The sequence below is a fragment of the Melozone crissalis genome, unplaced genomic scaffold (assembly GCF_028551555.1).
Source record: "Melozone crissalis strain CALT ecotype California unplaced genomic scaffold, PUWL_Pcris_2 ptg000006l_1, whole genome shotgun sequence".
Taxonomy (NCBI): domain Eukaryota; kingdom Metazoa; phylum Chordata; class Aves; order Passeriformes; family Passerellidae; genus Melozone; species Melozone crissalis.
Genome location: NW_026535784.1, coordinates 27,798,046 through 27,822,774, shown reverse-complemented (window position 1 = coordinate 27,822,774; position 24,729 = coordinate 27,798,046). Strand labels below are relative to the sequence as shown.

The 24,729-nt window shown below is 36.1% G+C and overlaps 1 protein-coding gene across 17 annotated transcripts in view; it reads left to right on the top strand.

Annotated features, from left to right (window-relative positions):
- The window catches only part of TENM3 (teneurin transmembrane protein 3), a 1,290,863-nt gene that overhangs the window by 786,570 nt on the left and 479,564 nt on the right, over window positions 1-24,729 (top strand). Inside the window, exon 1 of one of the 17 annotated variants that reach the window (XM_054295907.1) lies at window positions 16,938-16,952. The exons of the other annotated variants lie outside the window; for them this stretch is intronic. The gene's annotated coding sequence lies outside the window, so the exon portion shown is untranslated. Of the gene's footprint in view, window positions 1-16,937; window positions 16,953-24,729 lie in introns of those variants that run through there. 17 annotated transcript variants of the gene reach the window in all.

The window sequence follows — 24,729 nt, the reverse complement described above, 5'->3', positions numbered from 1 at the left end:
AAATGCCATTGTTTTTATTTAATTAACAATTTTCATTATGTCTTGTAACTGTCTTGTAACCAACATTGTCCCCATAAGGACTTTTTGCCTTCTCAAAGAAAAATAATTTTGCATTATTTATATATGTGAGTGAAGCCCCTGCCCCTGGAGTCCTTTGTATGTGAATAGATTTCTGTACCCACGTGCCCAGATTTATCCCACAGCTTCTGGATTTTGGCCAGAAATGTTCTCCATTCATGGAGGTTGCAAAGCTATTTTTAATAGTATGTGCCACAGATTTGGCATAATTTCAATTTTAGAATTCTGCAATTTCCAGTATAATGATACATCTACACATGCATTCAGTGACACAGGCGCTGCACACTGCATCCAGGTCTTGTGAACACCCTAGACTAAATTAAATAATTTAATATTTGAATTTTAGACTGGGCAATATTTTCTTTCGTTAGGACAGCAGTTTTCTGATTAATGTTTTTAATTTTAAGCAAGGTCTAATACATACAATAATAAAAGTGACAGTTCAGCTTATAATGAGTTAAGGATGTTTCTGAGAATACACAAGAGGTTTATAAGAGGCTTCCAAAGTTTATTTTTACGGAACAGAAGCCCACAAATTAATGCAAATATGTTTTTTTCATATTTTACTGTGTTTGTGTATCTCTAGCTTTAATAATCTCAACATTGCATTATGAATAGTGCTTGTGCTTTCAAGGCTTTTTCCAGTTAAAATAGAAAAATAACATTATAAGAGTAAAATAATATTTGCAGCCAGCTGCAGTGATAACTAGGAGGAAAGTAACACATGCAGGACTGGTAATGGTACAGTTTTATGGAAGTTAATAACAAAAATACAAAAGAATGAAAGAATGTAAGTGTCCTATATATACACAGCACTATTTTTTATAACTCACACAACTTTGATGGCTGTCAATGGTGCTGCTCTGCCATACACAGAATACAAAGGTCCCATTTGGACCATGGTTTACACTTTCCTCTATTGACACTTTTTCTGACACTGGTGGAGGAGGAGCAGCCAGGATCCTTCTCACTCTTTTATGTTGGCCTTAACTAATGTGGAGGATCTCTGTTCTGTGAGGTGGAGCAAGGCATTGCCTTAAGCTTTCATCCCAGCATCTGTGCCTGTCCAATGCCAAGTGGGTGAAATTAATCTCCTGCAGTACAAATAAGTTTCTTAAAAACAGTAGTTGAATAAAATTGTTCTGTTTAGTACTGTTAGGTTTACAAAAACAGCTTTTCAGATGTTAGAACTTTTCATCAGAGTTCACAGATGTCAGGAAAAAATAGCCTATGTCAGTGGAGATTGTACCTTGTGACAATAAATGTACTTAATGTGGGGTGAATGGAAGCCTTGATCCTCATGAAGAGGTAAACATAAATAGATACCCACTGGGTTTTTTCTATTTTCCCTGGCTGACCTCCACTGATGTAGCTGAGCTTTCCTCTTGTGATATTTTCCAGGTTATATAAAAAGAGATTTTTTGTTTGGGCCTCCTGGCTGAAATGATGAAACATAAAGCCTGTTCTCAGGCTGTGGAAGCCTGATGGATGTGGAACAGCTGGCAGGCTGCAACTGGGCTCCAAAAGGAAGCCTGAGAGATGCAATTGGTGCTATGGTTAAAAGTGAAAGATGAATACATTTTTCTGCTTTAGACAGATGTATAGAAATCTGCACAATGTAAATTTGCTGATTCAAATACTTTTGAGAAGATATACTGAGATGATTTAGTGGAGTGGTACATTAGAATTAGGTATTTTCTGATAAATAGAATGGGCATCTAACACAGAAAGGGAGTGATATCTTTAAAGAACTATAATATTTTTGCTTTTTAAATATCTGGTATCTGAGCTAGCCTGTGCTGCAAATAACTGAGGTATGCAGATTTTGCCAGAAAAAAAATACAAAGCAAGTTATTGAGAAAGAAATGCAGAGTGGAAAATGAAAAACTTCAAATGAAGAGGATAGAAAGTGGAAGTCTGTGATGCAGCAAAGGAGTGGTAAAATAAAATGAGGAAAAGCCTCAAAATAAAGAAAGGAAGTGCTGCCACCAACAAGCACAGCACAAAACCCAAGAAAAAGCAGCATTTAAATGGCCTAGATACAAATAACACATTACTGTCTGTTGGTTTCTCTAACAAGATAAAAATAGTTTTCCTATGAGGCTGATTTCATAAGGAAAGGAAAGTAAGAGTATGTTTTGAGGGAATGCCCTAAAAGTGAAAAGCTGATGTAGCTTTAAGAGCAACAAAAATTATTTATGAACCAAGTGGGGCAAAGGGGAGACTTCTTTTTATAAGGGGGCAAAGTTGGCATACAAAAACAGAGAAATGCTACTTAAGGAATAATGAATAATGCAAGAAATAATGATAAAATTACATAATTTCTCATAATTTCCTCTATTATTACATAATAATAGAATAAATAATAATAGAATAAATCTGAGACGACCTCAGAATAATCAAATTCAAGAGGTAGGTTAGAAATACAGAATTCTTGACTTAAGAATTTCTCTTGAAAAATTTAACCCAGTAGGTGAACTAAAAGTGCAGATGTAACTGCATCTTTCATTTGGTGAAGTAATTCCATGACTTGCACACCAGTTTCCTACAGAAGAATTGAATTTTGATTGCTTTCTATTACAGTTTTATTAGTCCAAAATGTCCCATTTTCTCTGGACATATAGAAAGATATTCTAGGAACAACCTTGTAAGTGAGACTGAACCTTAAAGCATGACAATGGATTAAGGATTCCCCAAAAATATTTCTCCTATCTGGATTCTATGTGTGATACAATCATGGTACATCTTGAGAGGGCATGGATAGTGTCTCTTCTTTCTTGGTGTCTGAGTTCATGAGACATTTTGGAGTGTCCTATTTTGAAAAGTCTAGCTTATGATCAAACTGGTTAAGAGCAGCCAAGAAGTCCAGAAGTTCCCTTGTGGACACTACAAGACAAGTATAAAGGCAGTACAATAAAAAAAAAAAAATCTAATTTCCCGTCATTTGTTTAGTCATTTTTGTAGGTAAAAAAAATTTAATGTCACCATAAAGAAAATAGAAGATTAAAAAAAAAAAATAAGGGGGGTATATCTGAGCACATTCACACATTTGTATATTTCTTGTTTACTTAATGGAAAAAAATTAGACTGGAGCTTGAACCATGTCTGTCCTGTGCATATTGTGTTAACAGCAAATATTTTACTTAGTTTACTTAGCAAATATTTTACTTAAGTTTTTAAAACTAAACTTACATTTAGTTTTAAAAAGAGATTCTAGTATATTGCTTTTCCAGCCTTCTAGCTTCATAGGTGTCATGTAGCTGAAATAATATAGTAACTATTAGATATTAATTTTAGAAATTATGTAAAGGATGGTTTATATAATCTTTATACAGTGCAGGAAATTAAAATCAGAGTAAGGTAAGATCTATGAATACGTAGACAATTATCATTATGTTTTATGTCCATGTTCTTAACATTACTTTAATAGTAAAATTTTTGGAGTGAGTGCTCATATTTATATTGCATAGTTCCCTTTAAATAGATAGTTTTTTTCTATAATGCTGATATATAATACTGGGCCGTTGTAGTACTGCCCTGAACTGGTTTTAATATAATTTAAACTTGTTTCGAACGATCGACCAGGACGCGAGCGGTGCTCAAAGCGGCTGCAGTACAACGAACGCCTTGTTGGAGCAGGGAGCGGATTGTTTTCCCTCCGAGGCACAGCCGCGGCCGAGCACCCTCGGGGCTCTGGGGCCGGGGGTGCCGGGGCAGCGGCGGGGCCCGAGGGTAAATCCCGGCCGGGTACCGAGGGCAAACCCGGCGGAGCCCCGAGGACAAATTCAGGCTGGGGCCCGAGGGCAAACCCGGCGGAGCCCCGAGGGTAAATCCCGGCCGGGGCCCCGAGGGCAAATCCCGGCCGGGGCCCGAGGGCAATCCCGGCCGGCCCCGGAGCTGCGCTGCCCTGAGGCGGCCCCTCCGCTCCCTGTGCCCCCGGCGCCGGCTGGCACCGCTGCCCCGCAGCCGCACCTCGGGAAACAAAATGGGGCCACTCGGCTGTGGCAGGGCTCCGGACACCCCTCTGGCTGTTAAAGTCCAGGGATTTTTCCCAGCAAGCAAGGGGAGAAGGGCGAGATCCACCTCTGGTGCACCGGCGCGTGGATCCCTCCCATGGCCCCCGCAGGCCCAAGTCGCTTCTCACCTGGCCCCAGCCCTTGGTCCCAAGCCCTTTGTAGGTGTTATTGTCTCCTGGAGTGTGTGTGCACCTCCTTGCATTGTTCTTCTGAAATCGTAGGTGCTTGCTTGTACTTTCAAATTCCAGGTCACCTTTCACTGTCCAAAATTCACATAACTTCTGGTTTTTAATAGACAGGATTGCGCCAATTCCTGCAAAAACTTTGTACTCCTGTGACTCCATAACTCAATCATACGTTTTTCCTCAAGGTTACTGACAGTGTAGAGAGACAACTGCAGGGAATATTTCCTCAAATTTTGCAGCAGAGAGCTTGCTATGTAAAGTTAATAAGTAATGAGGGGAGACTTGCTCTTTTACAGGAGGGCACCAACTGGAGAGTCCGAAGGCTCCTTTCAGCTCTAGGCTCCTCTCAGCAGTCCATCACACTACACGAGACACTGCAGAAACACGAGGCAGTCAGGTGAGGGATTTTGTGTTCTGAAATGTCTTAGAAGACTAGACTGAGGACAATCCTCAAGGCCCTTTGAGCATTTCTAGAGGGAAATGTTTCTGGGGATGCAAAAATATTTAATACTAAGTAGTGCTGAAAAGAAATGTGTTTTATCAGAAAAGTCATAATAATGATTTGGGTGTATATGAATTGCAGCCAATTTAAACACAGGCAAACAGATTGAATTTTTATTGTTGTGAATACAGAACACATTCTCATTTACATTGTTTGATTGAAAATTATTATTATTTTGTGTATAATTGCCATAATTTATCACATTTTTAAAATTTTCCAGTAATGTGGTACTATTTGTCTACAGTTCCACTCTAATTGCACATAATTAATTATTCACTTTGCTCAATTGCTAATTGCCTTTTAACATACAATTAAATATAAACATAAAAATACCACTTCAAAGAGAATAGAAACATAGTTTGTTAAACTTTTAATATCTGTTATAATTGTGGCTTCATAGAGTGAGGGACTGGAAAGTGTTAAAGCATTAGTAAAGTAGGAGGCCCTTATCAGACACAGAGGAGAACACTGTCCACAAGGGTGAGAAAAGAGGTTAAGGTAGTTGGTGCCCTCTTTGCCTGAGTCTTTAACAGAGAGACCACGGCAGTCAGTTCCCTGAGCTGGTCAGGGGACAGGGACAGGGAGCAGAGCAGAGCCCCTGCAATGCAGGAGGCAGTGCTTACACACCTGCTGTAACTTAGACACTCACAAAGCTATGGGGCCAGATGGGCTTCACCTGAGGGTACTTACTGAGCTGGTGCAAGAGCTCTCCAAAACACTCTCCAGCATTTGTCCTTAGTCCTGGTTAACTGGTGAGGTCCTGAATGACAGAGGTTGGACCACGTGGTGCCCAGCTACAAGAAGGGTTGTAAGGAGCATCCAGGGAACTGCAAGCCTGTCAGCCTAACTCCAGTGCTAGGGAAGGCTATGGAACAGGTAAGAGTGCAATCACATGGCATGTACAGGGCATCCAGGGATCAGGCAAGGCTAGCCAGCATGAGTTTAGGAATGGCAGGTCCAGCTAGACTGACCTGATGTCCCTTTATGACCAGGTGGCCCATTTATTGGATGAGGGAAAGGATGTGGAGGTAGCAAGGTGGGGTTCAGGCTCTTCACCTGGGCAACTAGTGACAGGATATAAGGAAATGACTCAAGCTGTGCCAGAGGTTGGGACTGAACTTTGGGAATAATTGCTTCACTGAATTGGTGGTTAAACATTGAAATGGGTGCCAAGGGAGGTGATGGAGTCAACATCTCTGGAGGTGTTGAAGAAATGACTGTGTGTGGCACTAAATTCTGGGTTTTACTGGTGTTTGATCAAATGATCTTAAAGGCCTTTTACAACCTAAATGAATATTTGATTCTATAAATTCTCATGCTTGATTTCTATACACTTGAGTGTAGTTCAGAACTACATAACCAGGTAAATTGTAGTGAATGAGGTGCCAGCTTATCAGAGGAATAAACAAAAGATCTGGTTTAAAATATGAATAATCTTGCCCTAATCTCTCTGCACATACAGTCTTTATTGTGCTGAGGCTGAAGAGGGAAGGCCCCAGTTCTGGCACACCCCCAGCTGATTATAAAGGACTGGTTTGTGGCACTGTCAGAGCCATGGCTTTGCCCTTTCTGGTGAAGGAATCTTGTATGACTGTAGAGAAAGGAAAACATTTAATACTTCTTTAGTGCATCAATGAGCAGAAATAAGAGTGTATGATACAGCTCAAAATTACACCTTTAAATGCAATTTATAAAACCATGCTTTGAGAAAACCCAGTAACAGTCTAAGCAGAAGAAAATCTTAGCATCAAAGTAGAAATAATCTTCCTGAATTCAGCCGTCTTTAGAACTTAGAAGTATCTCATAATCAAGTCGTTACTAGTATCTAACATATACCTGTTAGTCCTGGTGCATATTTATGTGCATATATATGTATGTGCATGTATGTGTACATTTCTAGACCAGCAGTCAGAACTAAATTTGATAGTCTACCTGATCTAGAATTAGCATGCTGCACATCAATAATTAGTTTGCATTACTAGCATGTCTCAGATATTAATAAGGGCCGTTACAAGAGAGCTAGTTGACAAATTTGGGCAGGTTAATTAGCTTAAAAATACAATACCCATGTATATGTATTTTATCATTATTATTTTGAGAACACTAACTGGAGAACAGAGTTTAATGGGCTTATAAATGGACATGAACAAACTGTACCTCAAAAATGGTCGCAACTCACTTAGGATTCAGAATGCTATCCCATTTTCATTCTCAGTATGAACTGAGTTTGTATTGTACAGTACATAAATGATTTTCCTCGACTTTTTAAAAGGCAATATGTATTAATATTTTAAACAGAAGTAATTGCTTCTTGTTCAGCAATGGGTTTCATTTATGAGTGTTTATCCCTAGCAAATGGAAAGTATGGTTAATCTAAGTTAAAAATGGATTCTTTAAATAGCTCTAATTGCGTTCTGTTTATATTTGTATGTTTTAGACTCTTAAGATTTAATCAGTAGCAGTTCTAACAAACCATAATGTTTATTAGCTGGTTTTAAATTATTCTTATGGATGATAGTTCAATGAGAAAATAAATGATGATTTGCCTACTATAATGCATGGTAAATAAAAGATAGACCTGCATAGAAAAGAGAAATTACATATTATATCACTTGATTTTTATATTAGAAATACAGACATAATGGAAGAAAACTTGAAACAGGAAAGGGAACGGCTTCTATTTCTAATTTCACTTATGCAGATTCTCTGTAATTTTTGCATGCTTGTTTGGTTGAATCAAAACTTTGGAGCGTTATTGTTGTTTTAACATTATTTTCCATCAATCATAACAATTTGTTGCTACATACTGGCACTTTTGTAGATGCTACTAACTTTACCCTCCGAAATCATACCTTGTATGAGGACTAGGTACAAAATTATTTCTGAAGCCTCTATTTTAGCTTGCCTAAACACCCTGAAAGTAAGGAGATGAATTAATAGATAGCCAGAAAGTTTTTTCACAATGGAGTGTTCATGTCAAAAGCAAGACATAGTGCAAAGTATATAATAGAATAAAGTGATAATCTGAAATCCCTAATTACACCTTTCTAGATAGTCCATAAGGACAAACTGAAAACTAATTATCTTATGTCTAACATTATATTATATTTAATGAGATCACTTTTGAAAAATAAACCGTCAAAATATTTTACATCAAATGCTTTGAAATGCAGTACTAAAATATATTAAATGTTTAAAGGTAGAAGAAAGTATCAGTTCTTTTAACTAAAAAGTAATGAATCCAAAATAAAAATTTGTCTGGATTATATTGGTGTTATATATCTCTAGGCATTCAGGGCAGTTCTGCTGTTCAGGGTAACCAAAACCTGGTTGCTTAAAGACATGGAGCCAAATTCCCTGGTTGGATCTGCAATGTTCTTGTGATTTCTGGGAACAGGTTAGAAAGAGGCTATTTCAGAACACGTTTGCCTGGAAGTGCTCCAAAAGGTTGGTCTGTTCAGGATTATCAAAATACCCTGCCAAGAAATGTCTGACGTGCTGTGTGTGATCCCAGGAAGATGGGGGTGAGTGGGCTGGGTGTGCCAGCCCCAGATTATCTGAATTTTTCCATAAGGGGAGTTGTCAGCCATCTGCAGAGTTGTATTTGCCTCAATAAAATATGATTTTATTGATGTATTCTATGAATCCAAAAGTGGGCAGTGATACCATATATTTGTTTCATGTTTTCAGCTGATCTTCTGTGGATGTAAAGTGTTACAGCCACATTATGCACTTGTGGATTTCTCTCCACTTCTCTCCCACCTCCTTAATAACTTTAAAACACAAATGTTTCAACTAAATTTGACAGGGGCTACAGGTCTCAAAAATACTTATGTTCTTACAAGCTCCAGGAAAAAAAGAACACATATAACCTCTGAGTTCCCTGTTAGACAGAAAATAGGCAGCAGGAGATTAATCTCCAGTTCGACACTGGAGAATCCATTTAGGAGAAAAACAGCAGTACAAACCTTCTAACTGCAAGAAAACCTTCACAGCTTAATCAACAAGTCATAATCACATCAAAACCTGATGTTTCTTCTGGTAGACTAGAGTTAGTGTGTTATGAACATTTAGAGGAAAAGAATACCTCTAAATTGGTTAAAAAATTTAATGTTTCATTCTAACGTTTTCACATTGATATTGAAAGAACTCTTTGAAATACAGATTTTTTTACAACCTGTAGACCTATTATGTTTCTGTTGCATTTACAGTGTCATGAAATGGAATAGGACTTTTCTTCTTGTTAAGCTTATTGATTGAAAAAACCCAAGGTTTAATAAAATCTAACTTTAAATTAGTTGCTTAAAGCCAAGTCTCTTAAAATATGTGATTTCCCTCTGTGGTTCAGGTAATCTTTTCTTATCTTATCTTATATTTTTCAAAGCTCTATGGAGATTTTCAAGTTACCAGTATAATACAAAATTAATTTACATAAATCTATTTTACTTGAATGTCTCCTAATAAAATTGTAACGTTCTGATTGTAAAGTAAGGGTTTGCCTTTGTGTATGTGAACATTCTTGGGTTTCTTACTGGAAGTTAACTGTGGCACTGAATTCTCTGCTCTAAAAAGAGGTGCTAGCAGAAGGTTAAAAAATGTCATTGTAGATATTTAGGTCTTACTTATTCTCAAACACAGAAAATATTAATAAAAGGCAGTACTACAAAAACAATTAGATTTTGTCCTTTTCCACTGTAGGGAGAGATTTTTACTTACAATGAAGAGGAAAATTCAGACAGGATTCCCTCACTAAGATGACAGGGGTTGTAGAGTTGGAAGAGCTCAGCTTTGCTCCTGTAAATAAATATTCATGTAAGACTAGGACATTATATATACTTCTTAAATTTAGCTTTGAATTTAGCTGCCAGCTATGTTGACGCCAACACCTCCCAAATGTGAAAGCCTCAACCTTGTTCAAACATGATTTTAGAAATTTATTCATCCTTTATATGTCATTTTTTTTTTCCATTATAGTAAAAGTAAAAACTTTCCAAGTTTAAATACATAGATGGAATGCCAAAGGTTTGGTCAACAGAGAACAACAACCCCCTGCTCAGGGAGACTCTGGCCAAGAAATTGCTGGAGCCTAACGCAGTCATCTGGAAAAAATCTTTCTGTACAACTGCCCTATTAATGCCCACTACTTAAAGCAGAACTTTGGACTCAGTCAAGCGTTGGTCTAAAACGTTGCCCCCGATTTTATATTGTGTTTCATGGTCAGTATCTCAAAGTCTGTTGCTTTTCATTTTTCTTTCTAAATAACTCTGATGACATATATTCCAAATCTCATTGCAGAAGATGATATCAGGAATTTAAACCTACTGGAAATGACTTAAGTAACAGTTCTCCATCATTTGAGGGATGATCTTTCTCACTTTCTTCATGTTGGAACACTTATACATTGTATAAATAGTTTGTGTCCTGATGATAGGGAAGAATGATGGCCTCAGTGGGTGTGGTACGCAGTTGGGGTGTTTGGTTATACTTAAAGAGAGAAAGACTTTTAGTCCCTGCCATATGGTTCCCTCAATCACTGCCCTCTTTTATGGTTTTGACAGTCAGTTTCATTCTCTGGAAATTTTCTCTTTGGCATCAGGTCAGATTTTCTGGTTTAAGTGATGGTTGTTCCCCAACACAGGCAAGGTGCAGATTTCAAAGACTTAGAGGAAGACTAAAAAAAAATCACTTTGGATCTTTTCTTATTTATTCAGAAAAGAAATATTACAAAGGATTGATTAAGATTAGAAGTGTTAACTCTGGGGGAACATGTGTGGAGAGCAGGAAACTTCTTGAATCTTCTGAAAATGTTGTGGGGTGTCGCTGCACATAAGTTGTGGGAAGCATGATTGTGCCCTCATGAAAAACGGAGAGGTGGCAAAGAATTTTCAGCAGTCATGTATGCCATTTAGCTTGATTTCTTTAAAGATCATAAATATGTAAAGCAAACTGTGCAATATTCTTCTGTGTCTAAGTACTTATATTTAATATATATGGAACCTTATCTAGACAGAGCCTTTTTTTAAAATTATTATTGCATTTTTTCCCCTTTTGATTTAAATTTTAAAATAAATCCTGTGTACTTAAGGTCATATTTTAAAGTGTGTTCATCATGCCATTGCCCCTAATGACTGATGCTCATGGATTCTGTATTGACTCACAGGATGACACTTTACCACACTGCTGTGTTTCTTCGACCCACCTTGGAAATTACATTACCTCATTATAGATTTTGCACAGAAGTTCAAATAGATTTAAATTTATTCATACGCCCTATGATTCTGGGGATGTTTTCCTCTTTTGTTTTGCAAACATGACATTTGCTTTCCAGTCCTCCAGCTTGAATAGATTTTGCAGATTGAGAAAAGCAGTGAGGAAAACATGACTGTACTCCTTACCAATTCTTTCTGATGGTTCTTTCTTCTGTTCTTCTGTCCTATGTTATAGAATCAAACCCTTCATCATCAAGATTGGAAATAACTAATAATTTTGACTGTACAGACATTGCTATGCCAGAATTATTTGCCTTTTTAAATAGTTAACTGCATACAGTTAGTATTCCTCGCCATATTTACCTGCATTCATATAATTGTGAGGGAAAAATGTTACAAGACAAAGACTTACTTTCAGCATTTTAGAAAGCTGTTCGAATAGTGCATTGATAACAGCTCAGTATGTGGAGGTCCCATGTGATTCCACCATTCAAGAGAAGTTCTTTCATATGTGATTAATTCCAAGATCCATTTAATCCACCACATTATGGTGGTCAATTTGGGGCATCTGTGCTGATGAAAATGACTTTTGATTGTACCTAAATGGCTTTTACAGGCAGTACTCCATGCCAGTTTACGCTCCAGTTCAAAGTGAGATAAAATAAAAGCCATTTTCTGGATAGGGCTTTTTTTTTTTCCTTTTTCCCCCTGGTTAGCTAATCAGAATTTATATCTTCTATCAAATTAGCTGTTTTGCAGTGTGTGATTTACAAATATTCCTAGATACTTCTGGGTATTTTTCCTTTCAAATTTAGATCAGTGGCATTTTGATTTTATTTATCATCACTTTTTCTATGGTACATATTAAAGTTAATCTCTGCGTTGCTAAACAAATGATCCATCATTTACGTGTTGGCTCAAATAAGAATGTACATGTGCAGAAAAACAGATGCACTGGCCAGAGAATTTAGTAGGTTCGCTTTTAGAAATAGGCTGCATGAAGAGATTTTTCTTTAAAGCCAGGATGTGTTAGAGATTTGGCCTTATTCCTCACTTCCTAAACTCTAAAATTCACCTTTCAACTGATTTTTAGTGTGCTGGACATCTGGGTGTGAAATGAATTGCTGTCTCGGCCAAGAGACAGATTGTAAAATGACTCTGTAAGGATTAAGCCCTGGGTGACTACCTGATAGAATGATGGAGTCAATCTTAACTGAGAGATTCATCTGATATCACTCAAAAAAGAAAAAAAAATAAAAAGGCGGGGGGGAGTGGTGAGGCAGATTTAAACTTAGCTTCCAGCTTTAGTTATCTAGTAGTAATTCACAGACTTTTCCCCCAGGAAATTCTTAGAGTCTCTCAGGTTTCTAAACAAATCATAATTCTGGTTGCCACTATGTCTAAGGATTGAAAAAAGAGAGAAGAAAGAAAGGAGAGTTTTTTGATATCTTTTTGAAATTAGTAGAGGAATTGATAGTTTTATGTTATTCTTTATTTTTTGTTTTAGACATAAAAAGATGCCAAGCATTGCAGATTAATAAAAAGGTACTGCTATGTTTAATTGTTGAGAAAGTCTAAGATAAATTTAAAGACTAACATTTTATTTTATATGATAATGACATCGGGAAAGTGTAAAAAAAATCATGGGAATGTGAACATTAAGTCTACTAGGATTTTTTATAGCTGCTATTAGTGGCTTGACAGTTTATGAGGAAAAGTTAGAACTATGTCTCAAGAATAGTCAATAATAGTACATTGAGAACCTTCTTCTTCTGCACATTCATTGTTCTATAGTATTTTGAAATGTATAAGGTGTCATCAGTATCTTCATTGCAGGTGTTGATGGTTAATTAGTGTCTCTACATTTTATGGTGATTTCCATGTTTACAAAATACATATTTGAAATGTCTTTGTACTTTTAATTTTGTTTTTCAGACTCTGAAATAGTCTCCTAAGGTTACCAAGAAAAAAACTAATACAGCTCTTGCTAAGTCCTGTGATCACAGCCTATGAAGTATCATTTATGTTTACCATATTCACTGATAGAAATTAATACTGGGAGGAGATAGGATAGAGCTCTCAAGAAATATTCAGATTTCTACTGCTTGGAAAAATAATATTGCATTGAAAAAGTCCATGTGAAAGCTCTTGCTGTAGAGATCACCGATTACTTATTACAAAAAGGAGTGAGTTAGTGAGTTCTTCCAAAAAAAAAAAAAAAGAAAGATAAGAAAATGCATATGATAAGTATAGAAATATTTTAATATTATTTATCTAAGGCATCACAAGAGTTTGCATGTAACCTAAGATTTTGTACTGTGAAATGTGTAAGGAGATGACATTTGCAGCAAGACCACAACCAGCTGGAAAGTATTTTAAAAAACTTTTATTTTCTTTTTTAAAGTCTAGAATTCATCACCACCTGCAGATTTATTTTACTAATGACATGCATTTGTTTCATTCTCATCATTCTGGAATAAAAATTTTTTAGTGATCCAGTTATGGTCAGTATTGTGATGAAATCATGGTACTCCTTTGCTTCCAGATAATCCAAGTTAGTTTACTAAGTGGCTTGAATAAGTAGGAGGCAGAAAAATAAGACCATATCTTTTTGACATTGGGAATTTGACAGAAAAGGCAAACTTATCATTATCTAAAAGAATTTCCAGAAGAAGCTAGGGCCTCCCTTTGAATTTGTTTGAAACTTTAAAACTTGCTTTTTCTAGGTTGTATATTTCTTGGAAAGGTGTCCTGTCTGAAAATGTAGACTTCCCCTTAAGTTTTTCTTTCCACAAGCTGATAAATCCCATATGCTTGGTTTAGCTTATTAATTTTATGTTAAACCATGTACATATGTGTAGTACCTTTCAGTGAAATCCAGTAGCCTACTTAAAAACTGACATCAGAAGCGTACCATGGAGGCTTGTTCTGTTGTTGAGGTTTTTTAAAGATTATTACAAGGTACTTTTCTATGTGTCTGAAAACCAAAAGTAACACTTTTCTTGATCTCTTTAATATCTGAAGCCATTGTCTAGTTAGACTTGTACTTAATTTGTCTGGCTAAACAAGTTTTGAAAGTGCAGCCAGAATTTTTTTTAATGACACCATAACACATTGTCCTTCTGTTCATTTTACCACCTGGTTTACTAATACCTCTAAACTATCAAAGACCATTACATCTCATTTGCATTAGTAGACACTGTCTTAAGAACCATGAAATATTCTATGTTTTAAGTCCCTTTTTGGCCTCTATGATGGCATCTGGGAATCCAGAAAAATCAAGGGAAGTAGAATGTCCCAGTAACTGTTTTTTAAAAGATATATTTTTACTTAAACATACAACGTGATGCACAAATAAAGATCAAAGTGATCCAGACTGAATATGGAAGATTCATCTGTTAGTCTGCATTTTGGGATTAAGGGCATAATAATAAAAGCAAAAAACAGAAGGTGGAATAGGTGTTCATGTTTAAAACTGAATATTTACTGCCAAGATTGCTAACAGGAAATGAAGCCATAAAGGGAATGTCTTGTTTAACTAAAGTAAGAAAGTTCCAAAGAAGGACATTGAATGATCCAAATTTAAGTGCCAGATGAACACAGTGTCAGTTCTGAAACCTTATCACTAGTATAAATTTTTCCAAGCCATTTTTAAATTAAATTATCTCAAGGTAATAAATAAATAAATCCAAAAGACAATATAAAGTTTTCCAAGCCAGAAATCAAATTCCTCTTTTGGCTAGTTTGCAATAGCTGCCTTTTTGTTTTTTTATTTTAATATACAGGCTTTTTTCTGATAGTTTTTTCATCACTAATGTTCCGTGGTCACCTTTTTTCCTCTACTGTAATTAGGGTAAGCTGCATGATTCAGCCCAATTGTTGGCCCTTGTAATTGCTAAGGCAATAACATGTGTTATCTTATTCCATCTCTTAATATAGTCCTATATTGATTCCTGTGTTATCTAAAGGTAAGCAATGGATGCAGGCTTCCTGAAAGGCTGAAGATGGAGAGGTCCCCAGGCCTGTATCTTTCTGTTCTTATTCTCTAATGATAAATTCTTTACCAAGACGGATAATTTGACGCCTTGGTGAGTGTGAACACCCTCTGGCTATCTCCTGTCTGCAATCTCTCATCTCGAATTACCATTTTGCTTCCTTAACTCCTGCACTTGAAGACTTCAGGATATTAGCCATATCTTTGTATCAGAGTATCCACTAAAGCCCCACTGTTCCAGCTCCTGAATGCCTACTTGGGACATTTGGCCATATAGTATGATCGACCATAGACATTTGGTCACGTGCCCTGGTCTGTCTTATTCATCCAAAGCCCATTAAGTGCTCAGACACTGAATGTATCTCACAGGCAGGCCAGGTTTAAACAGTAGACAAAATAATGTTATTTCTACACAGTGACATTTACTTCAGCTTTACTAAAGACATTATAGATGACTCAATGGAGGTTAACACGTAGGCTAATCCGCTTCACTGAGGATTTTTTTAAAATAGAATATATAATTTATTATAAACTTAATTACAAGTATTTACTTCAAATATTAAAATTGAGTCATCCATTTCACAAATATCAGCATGGCAGGTGTGGAAGCACAATGTTCTTTAATCTCTAACCATAAATTTGAATAAAACAAAAGTATTTTTAATCTTACAGATCTCCATCATCTAACCAACTGTGGCTGTTTTTCTGAATCATTTAATTTCTTACAGACAGATGAATATTGTACCAAATTTAATTTTGTATGATCTTAAAACAGTGGAAAGTTAAAGAAATGTACGATTCTCAATCTTCTATTGCACGCTCAGAATTAATTTTATGTTCTTATCGTGGGCATTTATCACAGGTACAATCTTGAGTCAGGGAAATTCACTTGATTTATTTCCAATTAACATAAGCTTTTAATCACTGATGCCAGTTGTGAGAAAGAGAGAAGACAAAATGTTGGAGCAAACTCTTCACCTTCATCCACATACCTCTCCCCCCATCCTCATCTCCTGTGTCTGATGTCACTTGTTGCATTTGGAGCCTTCAGTGTTGGGGCAGGTGGTCCTGGAGACTGGTCTGCAGCAGCTCTTTCCTTTTGCTGCTCTTTGTTTTTTATTCCTTTCACCTGCTCTGCCATTAATTGGCACATGACCTGCAGACCTTTGGGGCCCATCAGCCTGCTCCAGCATGGTTTCATCCATGGGATATAACTCTCCTTAGAAGTGCACCTTTATGCTGCTATGCTCACAGTTTTTGGAAGAGCAAAACAAAACTTGTGGTAAGAATGTAATTAGAAATGTGGTATTTAGGTTTTTGTTATTACACATCTCACTTCTAAGACTTAAATAATTTGTGTTTTCAAATCCAAATCAAATAAGACTTTTTGATTTTATTAATCTTCCCCACATTGACTAGAATGGTAAATGAAGAATATTAAATATTTGTTGTAGGTTATGTACTCCCACGTCTGGTGGATTAACAAATGTGAGCAATTCTCTACTTGTTTTACTACTGCAGTGCACAGAAAGCAGCTTTTGTGGCAGTCAGGGCTTAGATGTTTTCATACATCATTCATTGTTTAAATGAGTGGCACAAACTTGGTGCTTAAAAATTCCATGCCACTCTCCCCTGATCCAAGACACTACCTGTGAACCCATGCTATCAGCCTGTTGTTTATGTGTGAGGTGAAGTGGAAATCCTATCCAGCTGCTGGTTTTGGAAAGGTCAGGGTTGGGGGAAGCACCAAAGGTTTTTTTTAATTCCTACTTTGTCTCACAAAAAACACATCCTTGTGGATGATTTCCTACTGGGGAGGCTGTTCCTGAAATGTTTTTAACTTCAGTTGCCATCAAGCCAGCTGCAACTCTATAATTTCTACATCCTCAAACTAATACATTCTCCTGCTGATCCTTGCAGGCTCTGCTAGAGAAATATAATAAATCCGTAGGATGGACGGTGAGACAGGTAGGAGAGGCAAACTTTATCCATTTTTTAATATGCAATTCGAAATTTTCCCTGTGACATCACCAATGCAAACGCCAGTTAGCTCATGAAAGCCCAGGTGATTGCCTAGATTAACAATGTGATTTTGTTCTTCTTCATCCAGCCTTAGGGAGGCTGTAAAGGAGCATCAGTTTTCTGAGGGAAAGAGCTCTGGTCTGGCACTCATGGCAGTGGCTTCAGTTCTCTGAAGGAGTTCTGTGGGACAGGCAGTGTATACAAACATGGGCTAATGCTTCATCTCTGCCTGTAAACAAGGTTGTTGCAAGGCCAGACAAGTCTCCCAAGACTTCCCCAAGTTGTGGAATTATGTAGAAAGCAAATATGTACATTGCATTTATTTATATTACTGTTACTTTAGCAAGGCATGTAATATATTATATTTACTCACAGATTTCATAGTAGATCTTCATTCTTTCTTCTGTTTACACTGTAAAAGCACATACATCCTATATAGATAACACACTGCTGTCTGCAAAGTCAGGCACGTGCTCACTTGAAAATGTTTATATTGTAGAAAAGATTATGCCCTTTTTAGGAGTTCTTTCTTTGCGTTCTTCATCATATTGCACAAAATCTGCATATTGTTGTATATAAAAGATTTGGAATAAAAAGGGTCTGGGCTTACCAGCAGTATGAACTGGACCCAAGCTAATACTGCTGCTATTTTTGTCCTTAGCAAAAATAGTGCATTCTTTTGCCTTAAAAAGCTGCTTCAGCAAGATGCTAGATCAAAAATTGCAGAATTAATTGTGGTCAGACCCTGATGTCTGTGTCTTTCATTTTTAATACATGTGACATATAGGAACAAAACAAACAAAGAAAAGCATAATTTTTCTGTGTCTCTGTGAGTATCAAATGCTTAATAAAACTTTTTTTTTCTTTTTTGTTCAGAAAGGCCAAAAAATGTCAATGCAATGAGTTAAATTTCCTAATATTTCACCTGGCTTTGGTGAAACACTTTGTGACTCTTATAATTAGCATGAAATACTGTAAATTAAGATGGTGATCAACTGCTTCTAACATCCAAATGATTCAAGCACATGCACTTCTTAGTACTGTGTTGCCATGAAACATTACTCTGGAAAAACTGGACTCCCTAAAGTCACTAAATCCATTGGTCCTTTTGATGTTTTTTGATGAAAAGCGATAGATGAAACTTGTTACAACTTCATGTGTTAATCTTTCCTCTTTATTCTGTCCTTCATGGATTCAGATCCCAAATGAAATTCTAACTTGCAATAAGATTGTGTTGATTTGGTTGGGGATTATTTGTTATTTCTTATTAAGTGTCTTGGTTTGGGAAAGGATTATATTAAATTTATATTTAATTATGAGGGTTTTTTTCACTTATGCTTAATATTTTCAAGGAAAGTAAAAAATTAACATTATTCATTGGAAAATACTGGAAAAAAGCCATTGCAGTTTTGCAGATCTACTGCATTTTTCTACATGATGTACAACTATAAGTTGCACATATCATTAAAAAGGAAGCCGGTTTTCATTATTGTGGAGGAAACACAAAATGGGAAACAGGTCATTTTTCAGTGAAATTCTGTCACACATCATATCATGACTTCCTGGTCTTGAGATTGTTCCAGATCTACCTAGCTAATGTGGGCAGCAATATTGGGTTTGGTCACTCCAAGGGAATTTATTGTAAGTGAAAATTAATTCGTTCAAAGGTAAATAACTAGAGATGACATTATTTTTAATGTCTTAGCTTCTTGCCATATATTTTAATTTATAAAAATTGATTATGAATGTTTCATTAAAGTGGATTTTGAAATTTTGAGTTTACTTTGCATTTCCAATAAGTTTTTTACATTTGTCTCCCAGTGTGGGAATCTTTGAGTCAAGTACAAGTATTTCACAATAAGTTTGATTAGAAGGTTGATATAAAGAGCAATTTCATTCATATTGTGTGACAAAATTGAATTTGCAGTCTTATAATGGCCATATATATAAAAGGTATTTATTTATCTTATTATACTGCTTTGACTTATTATACTGTTTTCAGGCTTAAAAGGATTGTGAAAGCTATAAAAAATGCAGAATTAGGTCTTTGCCCAGTACACCTCAGTGTTCACTGTGTAAGGTAGGAATCATGGTCTCAAGGGGGAAATAATGTGGGAGAGCACTTGGGGTGAAATTGGTGTCACAGTCCAAAGAATGTGTCAGCCATTAAACAATTCAGAACACAGGCCAAGTTATCTGAGCTGAGGGGGACACAGCATCCCCAAGTAATTCTGGAGTCAGATGCTACAGTTTCCTTTCAGTTCTAGAGATACTGTGATGGCAGGCTGAAGTATTATCCCACCACTGCTTGTTTTAAGCATCTGTTTTTCTGAAAGAAAGTTTGTTCTGTCTCTTGCCAGATGCAGATATTCTTGCTTTTCACTTTCTCCCTTCCACAAGCAGGATATAGCCTTCCCCTTTTAGAAGGAGAATTAATGAAGAAATCTGTGAATGACAGTAGAGGATGGTTTGTGTCTTTTATGTTTCTAGTGCACCCTCATATATATGCTGTACTTTGGTGGTCCTCCTCAGCCCTACTGGATATCCTGAGGGGTACAGGCCCATTTCCAGGAAACCTGAAGTCTTTGAAGATGGGAAGCTTAAAGGTGCAAAGAAACTAAGTCAGGCAACACAGTCAGTGTAACTAGAAATGTTTGAGAAGCAGAAGTAAAATAATGAGGAGAAATGTCAGCTGCTAAAGAAAGAAACTTTTTTCCTGCCACCCTCCACAGATGAGGTAGTGAACCCTTTCATGCTACCTGCAAAGATGAATTCTAAATATTTGGGATATGAAGAAATGAACAGCCATGTCATTGACAGTAATACAAAAGAAGCAGAAAATTTGTAATTATTTCATGTGTTTCTGCAATACTTACATTGTTAAGGTCAACAAAAGCCTGCAAAAAATGTAAATCAGTAACACTAGAGGAGAGCAAGGTAATGCACTTTATTATTGAACACACAATTATTAGGCATGAGACAGGAAGCCTTTTCATTGACAGGATAAACAACAGCCATTGAGGCACAAGAGAGAAGAAAAAAGTTGGTTGGAGCCATTATTTTTTGCCTCTCCTCCTTTCTTCCCTAGAAGACTGAGGACAGGTGTCTTTATTGTGATGATAAGATAGTTTGGTGAAAGCACTGGGGCCTTGCATCATTAAGATGCTGATTGCCCAGTGTCACAAGCCTGCTGAGAAATTCAACCACTAAGGCAAGTCCTGGTGGGTGAGCTACAATCACATTTTCCTGATGTCGTTATGTTCTGCTGTAATTTTTAGAACAGCAAATCTAATTAACTCTTTCTCTGAGAAAACACTGTAAGCTTATTCTTCATTTCTTCATTCTCACATTGTCATGACTATCACTATGATTTGTTGTTACTATTATTAAGTTACCTCTGACTGACCAGTCCTGTCTGTACTTTTTTTAGAGTTACAGCTATTATATATACTATATAGCTAGCTATTATACTATACTATTGTATAGTACGTATATATTATATATATAGTATCTAGTGAATATATACTATGCTATTATATTATCCTATATAGGTACCTATTATATACCATATTTAGAGCTATTGGTTATGCTCCAGTTCTGGACTTAGTGCTTAACCAGTGTGTTGGAGAACATTCACAGCTCCAGGCACCTCAGTCAGGAATCTCCAGATGAGTTAGGCACTAAGGAGCAGGCAGCAGGGTGATAGCATGTGATTCCAGCTGAAGAAAGCTAAACAGGTCATTCACTCTGAACATATCATTCCACTCCATGGAAAGGTGGTAACATTTTTTGCTCCTAGGAAGTCTGTGGGTTTGTTGCAGAACTGCATGTCTTAGTGTGGTCATTTACAGACCAATCTTGACTGCTTAAGCTTCCAAAAAAGTCACTGAGGAATGTAGTGACACCACTGAAAATAGCCTACTGTCTCAGCTTCTGCTACACTGAAGTTAATCACCCTCTGAGGAAACTGGCTTCGTGGAAGCTCTGAGAGTAAGTGGATCATTTGAGATTTTTTTTTTCATTCTTGTTCTGCTCACATCTTTCTCTTGGCAACTGCCCTTATTTAAGAATAATTACACTGAAACTGTGTCAGGGGTGGACACTGGAGAGCAGAAGTAACTTGAACTTTTTTCTAAATTCTTATTTTGTTCCCTTCCAAAGAACCATCTCAGGAGATTCAATTAGAATAAAAATTATGCCTCCTTGCACAACTTTTGGAAAAAAATAAAACAAAACATCTTTTGATCTGATAGATTTGGACAATCAAACTCAACAAAGATGTCAAATATCCCATGACAGCTGTCATTGACAGTTTTGGCAGTTTTAGACTATTTCTTAGCTATGACTATTCTGATGCCATTAAAAGCTATATAGATAGAAATATCTATACATCTGGAAGGTATATTTTCAGTGTCTACATCTTTGAGTTCTCAGAAGAGCATCAGTTACTTTAGCATTTATGCTAAGGGTTGATTCTTTGCTCTATGTTGGGGAAATACCACATTTCTAAATATGCACAGGAAAGCCTGTAGCTATAGTTTGCTGTATACTTGATAGCATCTTATGAATGGAAGTATATGCTTTTCATTCCTCTTTGTTTTGTGTATATTTAATAGCAGTACGAGGGGGGAATGTTTTGCAGTAAGTAGAACAATTTGATTGAAATGACCTATCCACTTCTGAGCAGTCTTTGGTGTCTTTACAGTAATTTAATGATTTGTCTAACAGTAGAATAGGTTTCCAAAATCAACCAGATTCTCAAAACGTGTGATCTGCAGGTCAAGAGTAAGAGAGAACAGAGCAGGTTCCAAAGCAATATAGTACATTTTATGACTGCCAACTGTTTTCTGTCTATATACTTTCAATCCAAGTCGAGTTGCAAGTGAACTGATTGTCATGATCTCAACTTAGTGTTATAAAGCAGTATGTATATTGCTGCAGATTTGGCACAGTTACGGGAAATTGTTATGTCTAAGTGAGGAGGGCTGATGTTTGCTCAAGCAGTAAGGAAGTTTCTCAACATCTGTAATTTTTTTACTTTAAGAGAAGACACCAGCTTCCATTCTTCTATGTGAATATTGTTCAGGGGCAGATTTTATAAGAATCTGAGAACATCTGTTGATAACTTTTGGATTATTAGACTTTTTTTCCCACTGGTGTGTTATACTCCAATTTCTTTTTCTACTGAAGATGGTTCTGCAGAATACCACCTGTTGTTTCCAGTTCTGTGAAAAGTCTTCAAGTTTCTTGTTAGTTATAACACCTTTTCTGTGAATATCATTCCAACAGAGTAATTCAGCCAAAGGGGGATACAAAGGTCTCACCAGGAGGAAGTCATGACAGAGCACCAAGCTGTAGCTATGTACACATAAGCAATTATCTGTAGCTGCTCACTATTTCAAAATAATTGGATCAACAGTGTGTTTTCTTTAAGAACAGAATAACTCTTATTGCTATTTCTGACCACACATTATTTCCAGTTGTAAGCAAGACACAGGTCTTGTATCTAATGAAAGTTCATTACAAGTTTGAATGGGAGGTATTTTTGTATCTAGTATGATGATTGTTCTTGTTATAGATTACTTCAAACATATCCTATTATGGTGTGCTGGATCTTAAGAAATACAACAGAATATAAACTTTCTTCTTCAGCAATGAAATAGGATTATACTGTTTGGCATTACTGATTTCTGGGCAAAGACCTGTATGCTTCATTTTGGTGTATAAAGGTTCTGAACTCTCCCTCCAAATTTAAGGCTGACTTGCAAGTAGAATAAAATTTAAAATTTAATACCTTTAAGAAAATTCTGTTGATATGTTGCATGCTTTCAATTGTGGAGATAGAACACTGAGTTACATTTAAAACATGTTTTTTTAATATTTGGATTATCCGGCATATTGTAAGTGTTTTAGAGACATATATACCTGTTATATACCTATTCATAGAGAGAATAATTTGTTCTCTTTCAATAAGAAGAGCTAAATGTATATTAGGATTATTTTCATCTCTATTTATGATGTCATTAATAATCATTAAAAACAATAAACATTAATGTGTGTAGAGAATAGTTTAGTATAGTAACAACTATTTGCTATAATGTTCCCTTTGCCACTGCCTTATTTTATCATCAAGAGAGGAGAGAGAGGATCTTGGATTTAAAAACACTGAATTATTTTTTTCCATTCTCTTTGTATGATACTAATAATTTTAGGAAGACTTATATTCTTACTTGATTTTCTTTTTCCTTTGCTTTCCTGTTAATATGTATAGCAGGACATAATGGCACCTGTTCCCTCTACATAGAGTGAGAACTACAGAGATGATGTCTAAAAAATCTGTTTTCTTCCAAGTTTCTTTATTTTTGGGATGATTTTCTACCTATGTCTAGTGAAACATTAGAATAATGGCTTTTTAACAATATCTGAAGTTACAGAATTCGTATTTCTATCACTGTTTTTTGTTTTTAAATCAAGAATCAAAGCTAATGCTTTTGATCAGAATATCAGTAGTTGGTTTTATTCCTGCAATGTACATTGCCTATTTTGGTAACTGTAAGTAGTGTTATTACTGATTGGTGTCCATGAAGGTTTGCAAGGATCTGGCACAATCCCAAGGACTTTTTCTCCAAATTTCAGAGGGATTAAGAATAAGAATTTGTTTTTTGCAACATTGCCATAAAGTTTATGCTGAAGTGAGTCTATCTGTAATATGTGGTTGTACATTACTTCATATTGCCTTTTCTTTTATCTTGAAAGAAGAATTATCTATTTCAAAATAATTTCAAAGCACAGAGCTGAGCCCACAAAAAGTACGACTGCTGATCTTGAACTGTGCAGTGCTGACTTTTTGCCAAGCATATCTTATCTGTCATTCAGATGTCAGCCCTCTAATTCCAGGCACCTTCCTATGGCACAGGCCAGAGGAAGAATACTGAGTGTGAAGCAATGAAACACTGAAAATCCAAATACTTCAGGGGTGATCTGTATAAAATTATCTGAATTGCCTTTTTATGTTTTTGTGATCATTCTTTTTTATGAAGAGTTAACTTACAATCAGACAACTTTCTGCTTATTTTTCCAAACCTCCTTCTGATGGACTCTGCAACCAACAGAACCTGTTTATCACAGTATGTTTACCATGTGTTCATCTTATTTTTAATGATGTCATTTTTAAACTCATTTTTCTAGTTACAGAATTGTTTTGCCATAATATGGTAAAAATACAATAGATTATTTCAATTTTTTTGGCTCTGTCTCTTTCTGTGACTAGTTATTCTTTTTTTATACTATTTTAAGACTTACATAAAAACAATAACTTCTAGTAAATGTTTTTTAAAAATCAAATTTAAAGCACTAATATTATCCACAATGCATATGCATTAGTTTTAGAAATAGCAGTCTCTTCAATATCAATATGAGTGAAAGTTTAGCTTTCTCTCAGTGGCATATGCAATATTTTTGGCTGATTAGATAATAGCTTCTTTGTGGTTTGTTCATTTGTGAGCATAGTGGAAGCGAAGGTGAATAGACAAATAGACACTCCACTAAGATTCTTGTGGAAAACCTTTTCCAAGGAGTGGAGAACCAACTTGTTCAACAGAACCAGTTCCTAGCTACCTCATGTTCTGCCATTTGAATCAGAATAGAGATGCATAAAATGCTGAAAACAGTACAAGTGACTATTAGAGTTGCTAGTCTTTTGTGTTTATTTACCCAGATGTAA